This window comes from Tachyglossus aculeatus, chromosome 4 (assembly GCF_015852505.1).
Source record: "Tachyglossus aculeatus isolate mTacAcu1 chromosome 4, mTacAcu1.pri, whole genome shotgun sequence".
Classification (NCBI taxonomy): domain Eukaryota; kingdom Metazoa; phylum Chordata; class Mammalia; order Monotremata; family Tachyglossidae; genus Tachyglossus; species Tachyglossus aculeatus.
This window is the reverse complement of record NC_052069.1, coordinates 127200118-127213080: the sequence shown is the minus strand read 5'-3', so window position 1 is coordinate 127213080 and position 12963 is coordinate 127200118. Positions and strand designations below refer to the sequence as shown.

Sequence of the window (12963 nt, the reverse complement as noted above, 5' to 3'; positions counted from 1 at the left end):
CTCATCTGTAAAATGGGGATTAAGACTGTGAGCCCCCGTGGGAAAACCTGAACACCTTGTAACCTCCCCAGCGCTTAGAACAGTGCTTTGCACATAGTAAGTGCTTAATAAATGCCATTATTAGTATTATAACAAATTGTAGACTGTGAACCCATTGTGGGGTAGGGACCGTCTCTGTTGCTGATTTGTACTTCCCAAGCGCTTAGTATAGTGCTCTGCACACAGTAAGCGCTCAATAAATACGATTGAATGATGAATGAACGAACAAATGGCATTATTATTACTGTTATTATTGGAAGGCACGTGTCGGGGAACCGAAAAGGGTAAAACCCGCTTCCATCGCCTCCTCAACAGCGCCACCTTTTGGCCACTCACCGTCATCCCGGGAACAGCGCTCGGGTTTGAGCCGGGGAAGGGGCGGGGGGAGGTCGCTCCTCCCCCTCCATCCTCCTCGGGTTTGGAAGGGGGTGGGGGTGGGGGGTCTTCCGACCTCGCCTTGGGGGAAGAGTTGGCGCTTTGAGATAATAATAATGATGATGATGGTGTACATGTTTTGTTTTGTTGTCTGTCTCTCCCTTCTAGACTGTGAGCCCGTTATTGGGTAGGGACCGTCTCTATCTGTTGCCGACTTGTAATAATAGTGATAATGGCATTTGTTAAGCTCTTACTATGTGCAAACCACTGTTCTAAGCGCTGGAGAGGATACAGGGTGATCAGGTTGTCCCACGTGGGGCTCACAGTCTAAATCCCCATTTTACAGATGAGGGAACTGAGGCACAGAGAAGTGAAGTGACTTGCCCGAAGTCACACAGCTGACAAGTGGCAGAGCAGGGATTTGAACCCATGACCTCTGACTCTCAAGCCCGTGCTCTTTCCATTGAGCCACGCTGCTTGTACTTCCCAAGCGCTTAGTATAGTGCTCTGCACACAGTAAGCGCTCAATAAATACGATTGAATGAATGAATGAATGACTATTTGTTAAGTGCTTACTATGTGCAAAGCACTGTTCTAAGCGCAGAGATCACACCCCCCGCCCCCGCGGAGGGTGCCGGTCCTGTGTGGGCCCCGGCCAGGGTCTTTGGGAGCTAATGCGAGGGCATCACCGCATCCTCTTGGGGTGGCCCGTTCTTGGAGGAATTTGGGGAGTTTCACCCCTATACATCCTACCCCCCCCCCCCCCGGGGGGCTTAACTGGGTGGGTGGGGGGAGGGGGTCAGAGTTCCTAAAGTGGGGAACGACGACCCCTCTCCCCCCTAACATTGCTTCAGGGCCCCTCCCCCCACCCCGACCCCCTAGTGGGCCCAGGAGGCCCGCTTAACCGAACCTCACGCCGGGTGGCGTTTTTCGTCCTAGTGATAATTAAGAAAAATAACGGGATCCCAGCGACCGCGAGCGCGTTGGGTCGGGGGGCAAGGGAGTGGGTGGGAGGCGATTTGGTGAGCGGGATCTTTATTTTCCTCAACTCGTCAGCGCGGATGGGGAGGCCATCAGGTGGGAAAAACACGTGTGAGCCTCCTGGATCCGCAAATGTTTGCAATTAAAGTCTCCCGAAGCCATGGGGGTTAGACCTGTCCTAGGGCTGAGAAAGTTACTTTTGAATGGACAACTCTCTCTCTCTCTTTCTTTCTCTCTCTCTCTCTGAGTTCCCTCCTCCTTTCCCCTCCCTCTTCCCCCTTCCACTCCCCCCACCCTCATCCTCTACCCTATTAAAACAACCACCAAGTCTCACTTGTTAAAAGACCCCCTTAAGTTGGAGGAGGCAGAGAGGCAACGGCAGGAAAGGAAAAAAAAAAATCAAGACGTCTGGAAAAAATTACCCGGTCTCTGAGAAGCCTCATTGAACCAGCATCCGCCAAAGAGACGTTATCCCGATGCCGTCCATCTCTGGGACGCTTTTCTACAGACTAGGTTCGGACAAGTAGTTTTGGAGGACTGGAGGAAAACAAAACCAAAAAAAGGGGGGTGCTTTCTGGTCTGAGAAGAAGGGGTCTTGCAGAGGGGGTGGTGGGGGTGGAGCGGTTCTTTTACTGGAAGAGCACAAGCAATCCACCCCGGGAGTTTTGGAGAGCGAAGCTGAATTTTCCAGTACCTCTCACCCCAATCAATACAGCTCAAGTCTCCAAACCACGCGTGGGGGGAGACCACGTTGTAGAAACCCACCCTCCCCGCCAACTCCTCACTCTTTCATGTTGTTTTTATTCTTTTCTACCTTTTTGGCCGGTCGCCTCAAATTCATCTAATCTCCCGTGACCTCAATTTTGGAAACTGCTCCTCCGCCAGCCCTGGGAGACCACACAGCGGGCTGAAGATCTTTATGACCGAAAGCTGAACAAGGTACGTTATTTATGGTCGCGTTTTCCCTGGGCGAGGAGGGTGGAGGCAGGAAAGGAGACAGGGAGACGGAATGATTTCTTTAAAAAAAAAAAAAGCTTTTGCATCCCAATTCTGGATGGGTTGGGGTGGAGGGTGAGCTTTCCGGGGGGAGACCAGTGGAGCCTCCAAGATGTTGGGGAGAGACAGCCCCCTCCCATCCTTCACCAGGCCTAGGTCGCCCCAAATGTGGCCTTGGTGGGGGCCCAGGTAGAGTTGGGAAAGAACGCGATTGGAATGCATTCCCTATAAAAATCCCCAAGAGGTGACCAGTGAAGAGACGAAGACGTTCTGTATGTTACAGTCCAAGTAGGTCGAGTGGGCGTTCACCCCCAACCCACCTTGTGTCCCCTTTACCTAAGATCTCCTCCGCAGTATTAATGTCTATTCCTCCGCCCTTAGACCGCCAGCTCTTTATGGGCAGGGGACGGGTCCGCTAGTACTGCTGGAGTGTAATTCCCCAAGTGCTTAGCATAGTGTTCTGCACCGAGTAAGCGCTCAATAAATACCACTGATTGATTATCCTTTCTTCCGAGCGTATGCACAACTCACGTACAGGCAGACCCAGCACGCCTGTACACATCTTGGAGTCTCTGGGGAAATGAAATAAATCATTTAGCAATCATGTATTGAGCGCTTCCTTTGGGCAGAGCCCTAGTTTAAGCGCTTGGGAGAGTACAGTACGAAAATGGGACCTTCGGCAAGTCATTTAACTTCTCTGTGCCTCTTGTTACCCCAACTGTAAAATGGGGATTACGACTGAGTCCTATGTGGGTCAGTGACTGTGTCCAAACTGATTACCTTGTATCTCCCCCAGCGCTTACAACAGTGCCTGGCACATAGTGAGCGCTAAACAAATACCACCGCGATTGTACTACAGTATAATAGAGTTGGAAGATGAGCTTACCGTCTAAAGGGGGAGAAAGACATTATTATAAATGAATTGAGAATACATGATTTCAAGATCCCTACCCAAGTGTTATGGGGTTGGGGCGAATGTCAAGTACCCAAAGTGCGTTAGACGACGCAGAAGGGAGAGCGAGCCGGGGGGGGGGGGCGGGCGGGGAAGAAGCTGAACACAGTCACTCATTCAATCGTACTTATTGAGCTCTTACTGTGGGCAGAGCACGGTACTAAGCGCTCGGAAAATACACTACAGCTAATAAAGAGAGACAATCCCTGCCCACAAGGGGCGTTCAGTCAAAGGGGAGGGGGGGAGTGGCAGAAATGCATCCCGCTTATATGTCCAGGAGCATGCACACAATCACCTGCCTGCATGCCCACGGCTCAGCACCCCATGGAAGCCCCCAGGGACCCCCCCCGCCAACCTAGCAGGGTACCCCTCCAAGGACACATCCGCAATTACTCGTCCCACTCCCCAGCAATTCGATTCCTAGCTGCGGGAGGCAGTACGGTTAAGGGGCCTTGGTTTGGGGGCAGGGCGGGGATCCGGCAGCTGGCTCGGAATTTCCCCCCGCCCCCCTCAATTGGGCCTAGGGGAGGGGGCGGCCCAGGGGTGGGGGTGGGCCTGGAAGTAAATCCTTGGGGTGGTAGAGGGGAAAGGGGCAAGGGGAAGCCAGGACCATCGCGCCTGCCCTCGGGGGAGGGAGGGCTGAGGGTCTCAGGGCTGACACTTTAAACCCCCTCCCCCAAGGTTGGAGCCCCTGCCCCCTAGAACGCCCGGCCCAGGACTCCCGCTAAACCCACGTGGCAAAGAGCAGGGAATGCCTTGACATCACAGTTGAAGGGGCGGAGTGACGTAATAAAGGGCAGCGCCCTGATTGGCCGGAAGGCGGGGGAGGAGGGGGGGTTTCCCTGGAACTCTAACATTCTACTGGCTCTGGGTCAGCCGGGATCTGGAAAACTGACCTTGGAGCGAATGAGGTTTTTCGAGGGTTAGGTGATGAAGCTGGTTCAACTTGGTAAAATTGTTGTCTGTGGTCATTTTCAAACTGTACATCAGTTTTCAGGTGCCTAGAGAAGCATATCATGAAGGGATTGGCTTTTACTGCACACGGAAGGTGTTACTCAGTACGAAGGACACTTGCAACCTTTGATCCTCAGTAGGTCATTATTATATGGTGTTGATAGGTTATGTGTGGAAACTGATCACAGAATTCTTGCAAATCACCAATTTGATATTTACACATTAAACAGAGGATCATAGAGGTGTGGAGTTGAAAAGTGCCCCAGTGAAGTCCGTGAAGGACACAGAAAATAATAATAATAATAATGGCATTTATTGAGCACTTACTATGTGCACAGCACTGTGCTGAAAAACTAGCAATCATGAATAGTCTCTTGTCTACCAGTGTCATTAGCCGAAAAGGGATGAATCATAGAGCAGATAATGCCAAGTGGACGCATCTATGCAGAATAAGTCAGGTGTCAGTGTAAATTTGAAAAACGCATGGTACTTTTGAAATGGTTATTATAACAATAGATTTTAATAAAGAATTTGGTTTCAATGAATAGACTTCTAAGTCTGCCCATTATCCTTTAATAAGAGCCCAGTTTGACTCACATTCCTTTTTTTTAATGCTTCTAAGGACTGCAGTCTTTTACTATGTATTTTGGTCTACAAAATTGCTAATTTAAGGGGACTCAATGCTAGATGCTACAGTCATTAAAGAGGTAAATGCTCATTAAAGCTATTGAGATTTCCATGGCTTTTCTCCTAAACTTTAACTATGTTGGGAAGATATTCCACAGGACATTAAAACAGGATGGTTACCTTTTCAAGAAGATTTTCACCAGTAAGTCCCAGGATATCTAGTGTATTATTTCCTCAACTACTAGCTGTTGCTTTGACAAACTGAAGAAAGTTAAGCAGGGCTACTAATTCAAATTGCAAAGTCATTCTTATGAAGATGCTAGTTACCTGGTGTTGAAGATGTACCAGTTTAAGCAAGAAAGCACTTGGGTGTAAACAGAAAAATAGTCCCTTATGTAACAGAATTGTGGATAAAATTAAAGTTTGGTCCCTACATCTGAGAAGGTAAAAGCTACTGAAGTTTGAAGAAAAGTGATTTATAAATCTAACCCACAAGCAAATATCACCATGTCTCAAAAAAATAGTTTTTCATGAAGATACCTGTTTTTCTTAAGCCAAGTGACCATGTTGGTAGAAGGGATCTGGAGATTTTAAAGTCGCCAATCCACCAGTGATATTTACTGAGCAATTGCCATGTGCAGAACAGTGTACTCAATACTTGGGAGAATACAATGCAGTGGTAATTTCAGTCCTCCCTCCAAGGAGTTTTCATCAACCTCTTCCTACATAATTTTTTTTTTAAGCCCAGAAGGCATCATAGTGGGCTAGCCCTTAAACTTTATTGCTCCAAATTCTCTGAACACCATGACCATGACCCCCTCCCTGGCACTGTTTGTTGTCCGGATATCATCTTGGAGAGATTGTTACATCACGACCATGCTCTTGGGACATTCTTGCCGCTACTTCCACCGAGTGTGGATCCAGCCAATTCTCTCCTTTCCACAAGACAATAGTCCTAACAGAAGGAGGAATGACAGTGCCCAGTTCTTCTGCCTTTTGTGCCATACATATATGCAGACCTCTAGGGGGTAGAATGTGGATGAGGAGTGGCAGGGGAATCAGCAGAAGTGGGCCCTGCAAACGTGGGTGCATGTGAGCACCTGGAGAGTCTGCATCACTCTGAGTATTTTGGGGCCTGAGAGAGAGACAGAGTGTGAGAGCATGAGACAGCAGAGTGAACGAGTGAGACAGTGGACTGAGCTCAAGAGGCTAAGAGAGCAAAAGATGGTGAAATAGTAATAATCATAATTATAATATTTATTAAGCATTTACTGTGTGCTCGGCACAGATAAATCAGGTTGGAAGCAGTCCCTGTCACATGTGGGCTCACAATCTCGATCCCCATTTTACAGATGAGGGAACTGAGGCACAGAGAAGTGAAGTGACTTGCCCAAGGTCACACAACAGACAAGTGGTGGAGCCAGAATTAGAATCCATGACCTTCTGACTCCCAGGCCTGTGTTCTATCCACTACTCCATGTTGCTTGGTGAGAGAGCAAGAGTGATTGACAGTGGAGTGAAAGCACACAGTAAGCACTCAATAAATATAATTGATTGATTGAGAGGACTAACTGGGCCTCAAGTTCCTCATCTGTAAAATGGGGATAATAACATCTGACCTACCTCGCACAAAGTATGGAAGAACAAAATGAGAGGTGATCCTCTAGACTGTAAGCTCATGGTGGGCTGGGAATGTGTCTACCAATTTTGATGTATTGGACTTTCCCAAGGGACTAGTACAGTGCTTTGCACACAGTAAGCACTCTAAATACTATTGACTGATTGACCCTTCATGTTCTTCTCGTAGAGTGGGTTATTCAGATTTCTACTAAGGCTAAATCACTATGGAGACAGCAGGAAGAGTTTCTTGTTTAGACATTAGAGTGACTTCAGCCGGGATGGGCAGGCAGTGGTAATGGACAGGCTGTCATGGAGATGGATAGCATCTTGAGTTATCACTGCCACTATCCCCACAACACTTCTCCCCCCCAAATTTCTCCCTCCAATGCAATCACTATTTTGGACTACAAGCAGTTCTGGGAGTGTTGGGGAAGTGAGAGCACCATCCATCAGTAACATTTATTGAGCATTTCCTGTGAGTAGACCACTGTACTAAGCGCTTGGGAGAGTACAATATAACAATATAATAGGCAAAGTCCCTGCCCACAAGGAGCTTACAATCTAGAGGGGGAAACAGACATTAATGTAAATAAATTGTGGATATGTACATAAGTGCTTTGGGACTGAGCGAGGGGTGAATAAAGAGTGCAAATCCAAGGCAGTGGGAAAAGAGGAAATGAGGGCTGAATTGGGGAATAACTCTCAGAGGAGATGTGCCTGCAATAAGGCTTTGAAGGTGAGGAGGGTACACTGGTGCCAACCTTTCATTTTGAGGATGGGGCAGAATAGGATTAGGGGGTTTGTGATGAGGATAAAGAGGATTGGGCTTGTTGTTATATGTTCTCAAGTGTGCTCAGTACATTGCTCTGCACATGCCACTTGTGTCTGTCTAATGTTATCTTGTACTCACCCAAGTACATAGTGCAGTGCTTTGCACACAGTAAGCACTTAATAAATACGATTGAATGAATGAATGAACCTTTTCAGTGGCTCTACAGAGGCCACATCTGATGCCTTGATGGTTTCCGGTTTTGGACGGCCACCCAGACAACAAAATCCGGAAACCAAGTCAATCCCCTGGACTGAAGCTGTGCTGGCGGAGACATGTGAGGAGACTGAATGGCAGGAAGAGGGATCCAAACAGCTGTTGTACAGAGGGCTGAGATTGGGAAATGGAAAGCAATGAGGACGGGGAAAATGTGTGAAGGATGTGGAAACCGAAACCTCAAAAATTCTGCCGCTCAGCTGAAAGTTGGGAAGGAATAGCTACAGAGAAACCCGTGTGGCCCACTGCAATCCAGAAAAGAGCAGCTCTTTTTTAAAAAAATGATATTTGTAAGCATTTACTATCATATGCTTACTCTTAAACACTTATTCATCATGCCTCATGTAGCCTCCATACCCAAACCACCTTCCCTTAAGACCAAATTGAAACTCAACAGCACCCTCACTGCTGGAATAAACTCACTCGCTCCTCTATCCCTCCATCATTCTCGTACCACTAACCCATAGCCCTGGATCACCTCCATAGTCCACCTCTTTCGCTCTTGTGCACAAGCGGCAGAGCGCTGCTGGTAGAAATCTAGACATCAGGCTGACCACCCACTTCAAGTTTATCCTTGCGAGCCTTAACTCTGCCCTCCCCTCTGCCTGGCAGAATTATTTCTCCCTCCTTAGTGACACCCATGCCCATCACCCTTGCCAGCTGCTCCAGACTTTTAACTCCCTCCTCAGGTCCCATGTTCCCACCACCTTCCCGATCCCTTCCCCGTAATGACCTGGCCACCTACTTTATTGAGAAAATTAACAGTTTCAGGTGTGATCTCCCTAAAATCCCCCCTGCCCCTCCCCAGTCCCTCTCCTCTCCTGACCCCTTTTCAACTCTCCCATCTTTCCCAGTAGTATCTCTAGAGAAGTTCTCCTGCCTTCTCTCAAAATCCACCTCTTCCACCTGTGCAACCCATCTCATTCCTTCGCACCTTACCAAAACACTTGCCTTCTCTTTTCTTCCCTCCCTAACTGCCATCTTCAACTGTTTGCTCTCCAGTGGCTTCTTCCCCACTGCTTTAAAAAAAATAACCTAAAATAAAATAACCTAAAAAGACTCCTCCCTTGACTCCACAGCTCCCTCTAATTATTGCCCCATCTTCCTCATACCATTTCTCTCCAAACTCTTTGAGTGAGTCATCTACATCTGCTGTCTCAAGTTCCTCTCCTCCAATTCTCTCCTTGATCCCTTCCAATCTGGCTTCAATTCCCTTCATTCCATGAAATCTCCCTATCAAAGGCCACCAATAATCTTGCCAAATCCAATGGCCTCTAGTCCATCTTCATCCTTCTCAACCCCTCAACTGCTTTCAACACTGTCAACCACACCCTTCTGCAGACATTATCCAACCTCAGTTTCAGTGACACTGTCTTCTCCTGGTTCTCATCTTATCTTTCTGGCCACTGATTATTAGTCTGTTTTGCAGATTCCTCCTCTGCCTCCCACCCCGTAACTGTAGGAATCTATCAGGGTTCAGTTCTGGGTCCCCTTGTATTCTCCATCTACACCCACTCCCTTGGAGAACTCATTCACTCACATGGCTTTAAGTACCACCTCTTGTAGATGACACCCACATTTACATTTCCAGCCCTGATCTCTCTCCAACTGTGCAGCCTCACAATTCCACCTGCCTTCAAGATATCTCTACTTATATGTTCTCACATTCATTCATTCAATCATATTTATTGAGCGCTTACTGTGTGCAGAGCACTGTACTAAGCGCTTGGGAAGTACAAGTTGGCAACATATAGAGATGGTCCCTACCCAACAACGGGCTCACAGTCTAGGAGGGGGAGACAGACAACAAAACAAAACATGTGGACAGGTGTCAAGTCATCAGAATAAATGGAAATAAAGCTAGATGCACATCATTAATGGAATAAATAGAATAGTAAATATGTACAAGTAAAACAGTAATAAATCTGTACAAACATATCTACAAGTGCTGTGGGGAGGGGAAGGAGGTAGGGTGGGGGGGGATGGGGAGGAGGAGGGGGAAAAAAGGGGCTCAGTCTGGGAAGGCCTCCTGGAGGAGGTGAGCTCTCAGTAGGGCTTTGAAAGGAGGAAGAGAGCTATCTTGGCAGATGTGCGGTGGGAGGGCATTCCAGGCCAGGGGGAGGACGTGGGCCACGGGTCAATGGCGGGACAGGTGAGAACGAAGTACAGTGAGGAGGTTAGCGGCAGAGGAAAGGAGGGTGTGGGCTGGGTTGGAGAAGGAGAGAAGGGAGGTGAGGTAGGAGAGGGTGAGGGGATGGAGAGCCTTGAAGCCCAGAGTGAGGAGTTTTTTCCTGATGCATAGGTTGACTGGTAACCACTGGAGATTTTTGAGGAGGGGAGTAACATGCCCACAGCGTTTCTGCCAAAGATGATCCGGGCAGCAGCCTGAAGTATAGACTGAAGTGGGGAGAGACAGGAGGATGGGAGATCAGAGAGAAGGCTGATGCAGTAATCTGGTTGGGAGAGGAGGAGAGATTGAACCAGCAAGGTAGCGGTTTGGATGGAGAGGAAAGGGCGGAGCTTGGCGATGTTGCGGAGGTGAGAGCAGCAGGTTTTGGTGATGGATTGGATCTGAGGGGTGAACGAGAGAGCGGAGTCGAGGATGACACCAAGGTTGTGGACCTGTGAGATGGGAAGGATGGTAGTGCCGTCAACAGTGATGGGAAAGTCAGGGAGAGGGCAGGGTTTGGGAGGGGAGATAAGGAGCTCAGTCTTGGACGTATTGAGTTTTCGATGGCAGGCAGACATCCAGATGGAGATGCCCTGAAGGTAGGAGGAGATCACATCAAACTCAAAATGTCTGAAACAGAACTCATCCATTCATTCACTCAATTGTATTTATTGAGCGCTTACTGTGTGCACAGCACTATACTAAGCATTTGGGAAGTACAGGACAGCAACATATAGAGATGGTCCCTAGCCGACAACGGGCTGACAGTCTAGAAGGGGGCGATAGACAACAAAACAAAACATGCAGACAGGTGTCAAAATCGTCAGAACAAATGGAATTAAAGCTATATGCACATCATTAACAAAATAAATAGAATAGTAAATATGTACAAGTAGAATAAATAGAGTAATAAATCCGTACAAATATATATACAAGTGCTGTGGGGAGGGGAAGGAGGTAGGGCAGGGGGGATGGGGAGGAGGAGAGGAAAAAGGGGGCTCAGTCTGGGAAGGCCTCCTGGAGGAGGTGAGCTCTCAGTAGGACTTTGAAGGGAGGAAGAGAGCTAGCTTGATGGATGTGTGGAAGGAGGGCATTCCAGGCCAGGGGAAGGACGTGGGCCAAGGGTTGATGGTGGGACAGGTGAGAATGAGGTACAGTGAGGAGGTTAGCAGCAGAAGAGCAGAGGGGCGGGTTGGGCTGTAGAAGGAGAGAAGGGAGGTGAGGTAGGAGGGGGCGAGGTGATGGAGAGCCTTGAAGCCAAGAGTGAGGAGTTTTTGCTTGATTCGTATTTTGACAGGCAGCCCCTGGAGATTTTTGAAGAGGGGAGTAACATGCCCAGAGCATTTCTGCGCAAAGATAATTCGGGCAGCAGAGTGAAGTATAGAGTGAAGTGGGGAGAGGCAGGAGGATGGAATATCAGAGAGAAGGCTGATGCAGTAATCCAGTTGGGGTAGGATGAGAAATTGAACCAGTAAGGTAGTGGTTTGGATGGAGAGGAAAGGGCAGATCTTGGCAATGTTGTAGAGGTGAGACCGCCAGGTTTTCGTGATGAATTGGATGTGTGGAGTGAACAAGAGAGAGGACTCATCTTCCCACCCAAACCCTGTCCTCCCCGATACTTTCCCATCCCATTATTAGAGGCACCCCCATCCTTCCTGTCTCACAAGTCCATAGGCGTGGCCTTGTCCTTGACTCCTCTCTCTTGTTCAACCTTCATATTTAATTAAATCCTGCCTGTTCAACCATCACAACATCACTAAAATCTGCCTATAATCTGCTCTTCCCTCTCCATCCAAACTGCCATGTTAATCCAATCACTTATCCTATACAGCCATGATTAGTGCATCAAGCCTCCTCTGCTACTTCACTCTGCTACCTGGGTCGCTTTTCTACAAAAACGTTCAGGTCATGTTTCCCCACTCCTCTAGAAACTCTAGTGGATGCCCCTCCCCCTCTGCAGCAAACAGAAAGTCATCATCATCGGCTCACCCTGTCCCCTTCTACCTTACCTTGCTAGTCTCCTACTTTAACTCAGCCCACACACTTCACTCCTTTAATGCTAACCTCATTGTATCTCAATTTTGTCTATCTTGCCGCTGACCTCTCATCCATGTCCTGCCTCTGGCCTGTAACACCCTCCTTCCTCTTGATGATGATGATGATGGCATTTATTAAGTGCTTACTATGTGCAAAGCACTGTTCTAAGCACTGGGGAGGTTACAAGGTGATCAGGTTGTCCCGCGAGGGGCTCACAGTCTTCGTCCCCATTTTAAAGATGAGGTAACTGAGGCCCAGAGAAGTGAAGTCACTTGCTCAAAGTCACACAGCTGACAAGTGATGGAGCTGGGATTTGAAACCATAACCTCTGACTTCAAAGACTAGGCTCTTTCCACTGAGCCACGGGGGTGGCCTTGGGTTTGGGACCACCTGGCTGCCCCATGAGTGATGCCCCCTGGGCCCGGAAGAAAGTGGAGAGCCCCAGTGGCCTACCATGGAAGAGTGGTGGCCAGTGTGGATGTGATTGGTCAGGACTCTGGCCAGGTTGTGTTGTTAACCAATCAATCAATCAATCAATCGTATTTATTGAGCGCTTACTGTGTGCAGAGCACTGTACAAAGCGCTTGGGAAGTACAAGTTGGCAACATATAGAGACAGTCCCTACCCAACAGTGTGCTCACAGTCTAGAAGGGGAAGACAGAGAACAAAACCAAACATATTAACAAAATAAAATAATAGAATAGATATGTACAAGTAAAATAAATAAATAAATAAATAGAGTAATAAATATGTACAAACATATATACATATATACAGGTGCTGTGAGGAAGGGAAGGAGGTAAGATGGGGGGATGGAGAGGGGGACGAGGGGGAGAGGAAGGAAGGGGCTCAGTCTGGGAAGGCCTCCTGGAGGAGGTGAGCTCTCAGTAGGGCCTTGAAGGGAGGAAGAGAGCTAGCTTGGCAGATGGGCAGAGGGAGGGCATTCCAGGCCAGGGGGATGACGTGGGCCGGGGGTTGACGGCGGGACAGGCGAGAACGAGGCACAGTGAGGAGATTAGCGGCAGAGGAGCGGAGGGTGCGGGCTGGACTGTAGAAGGAGAGAAGGGAGGTGAGGTAGGAAGGGGCGAGGTGATGGAGAGTCTTGAAGCTGAGGGTGAGGAGTTTCTGCCTGATGCGCAGATTGATTGGTAGCCACTGGAGATTTTT

At 48.5% G+C, this 12963-nt stretch overlaps 1 protein-coding gene across 3 annotated transcripts in view; it reads left to right on the top strand.

Annotated features, from left to right (window-relative positions):
- Window positions 1-12963, top strand: part of HAS2 (hyaluronan synthase 2) — a 90643-nt gene that overhangs the window by 49212 nt on the left and 28468 nt on the right. For 2 of the 3 annotated variants that reach the window (XM_038745471.1, XM_038745473.1), the window contains exon 2: window positions 2281-2334. The gene's annotated coding sequence lies outside the window, so the exon portion shown is untranslated. Of the gene's footprint in view, window positions 1-1830; window positions 1909-2280; window positions 2335-12963 lie in introns of those variants that run through there. The other variant, XM_038745472.1, reaches the window with a different exon arrangement.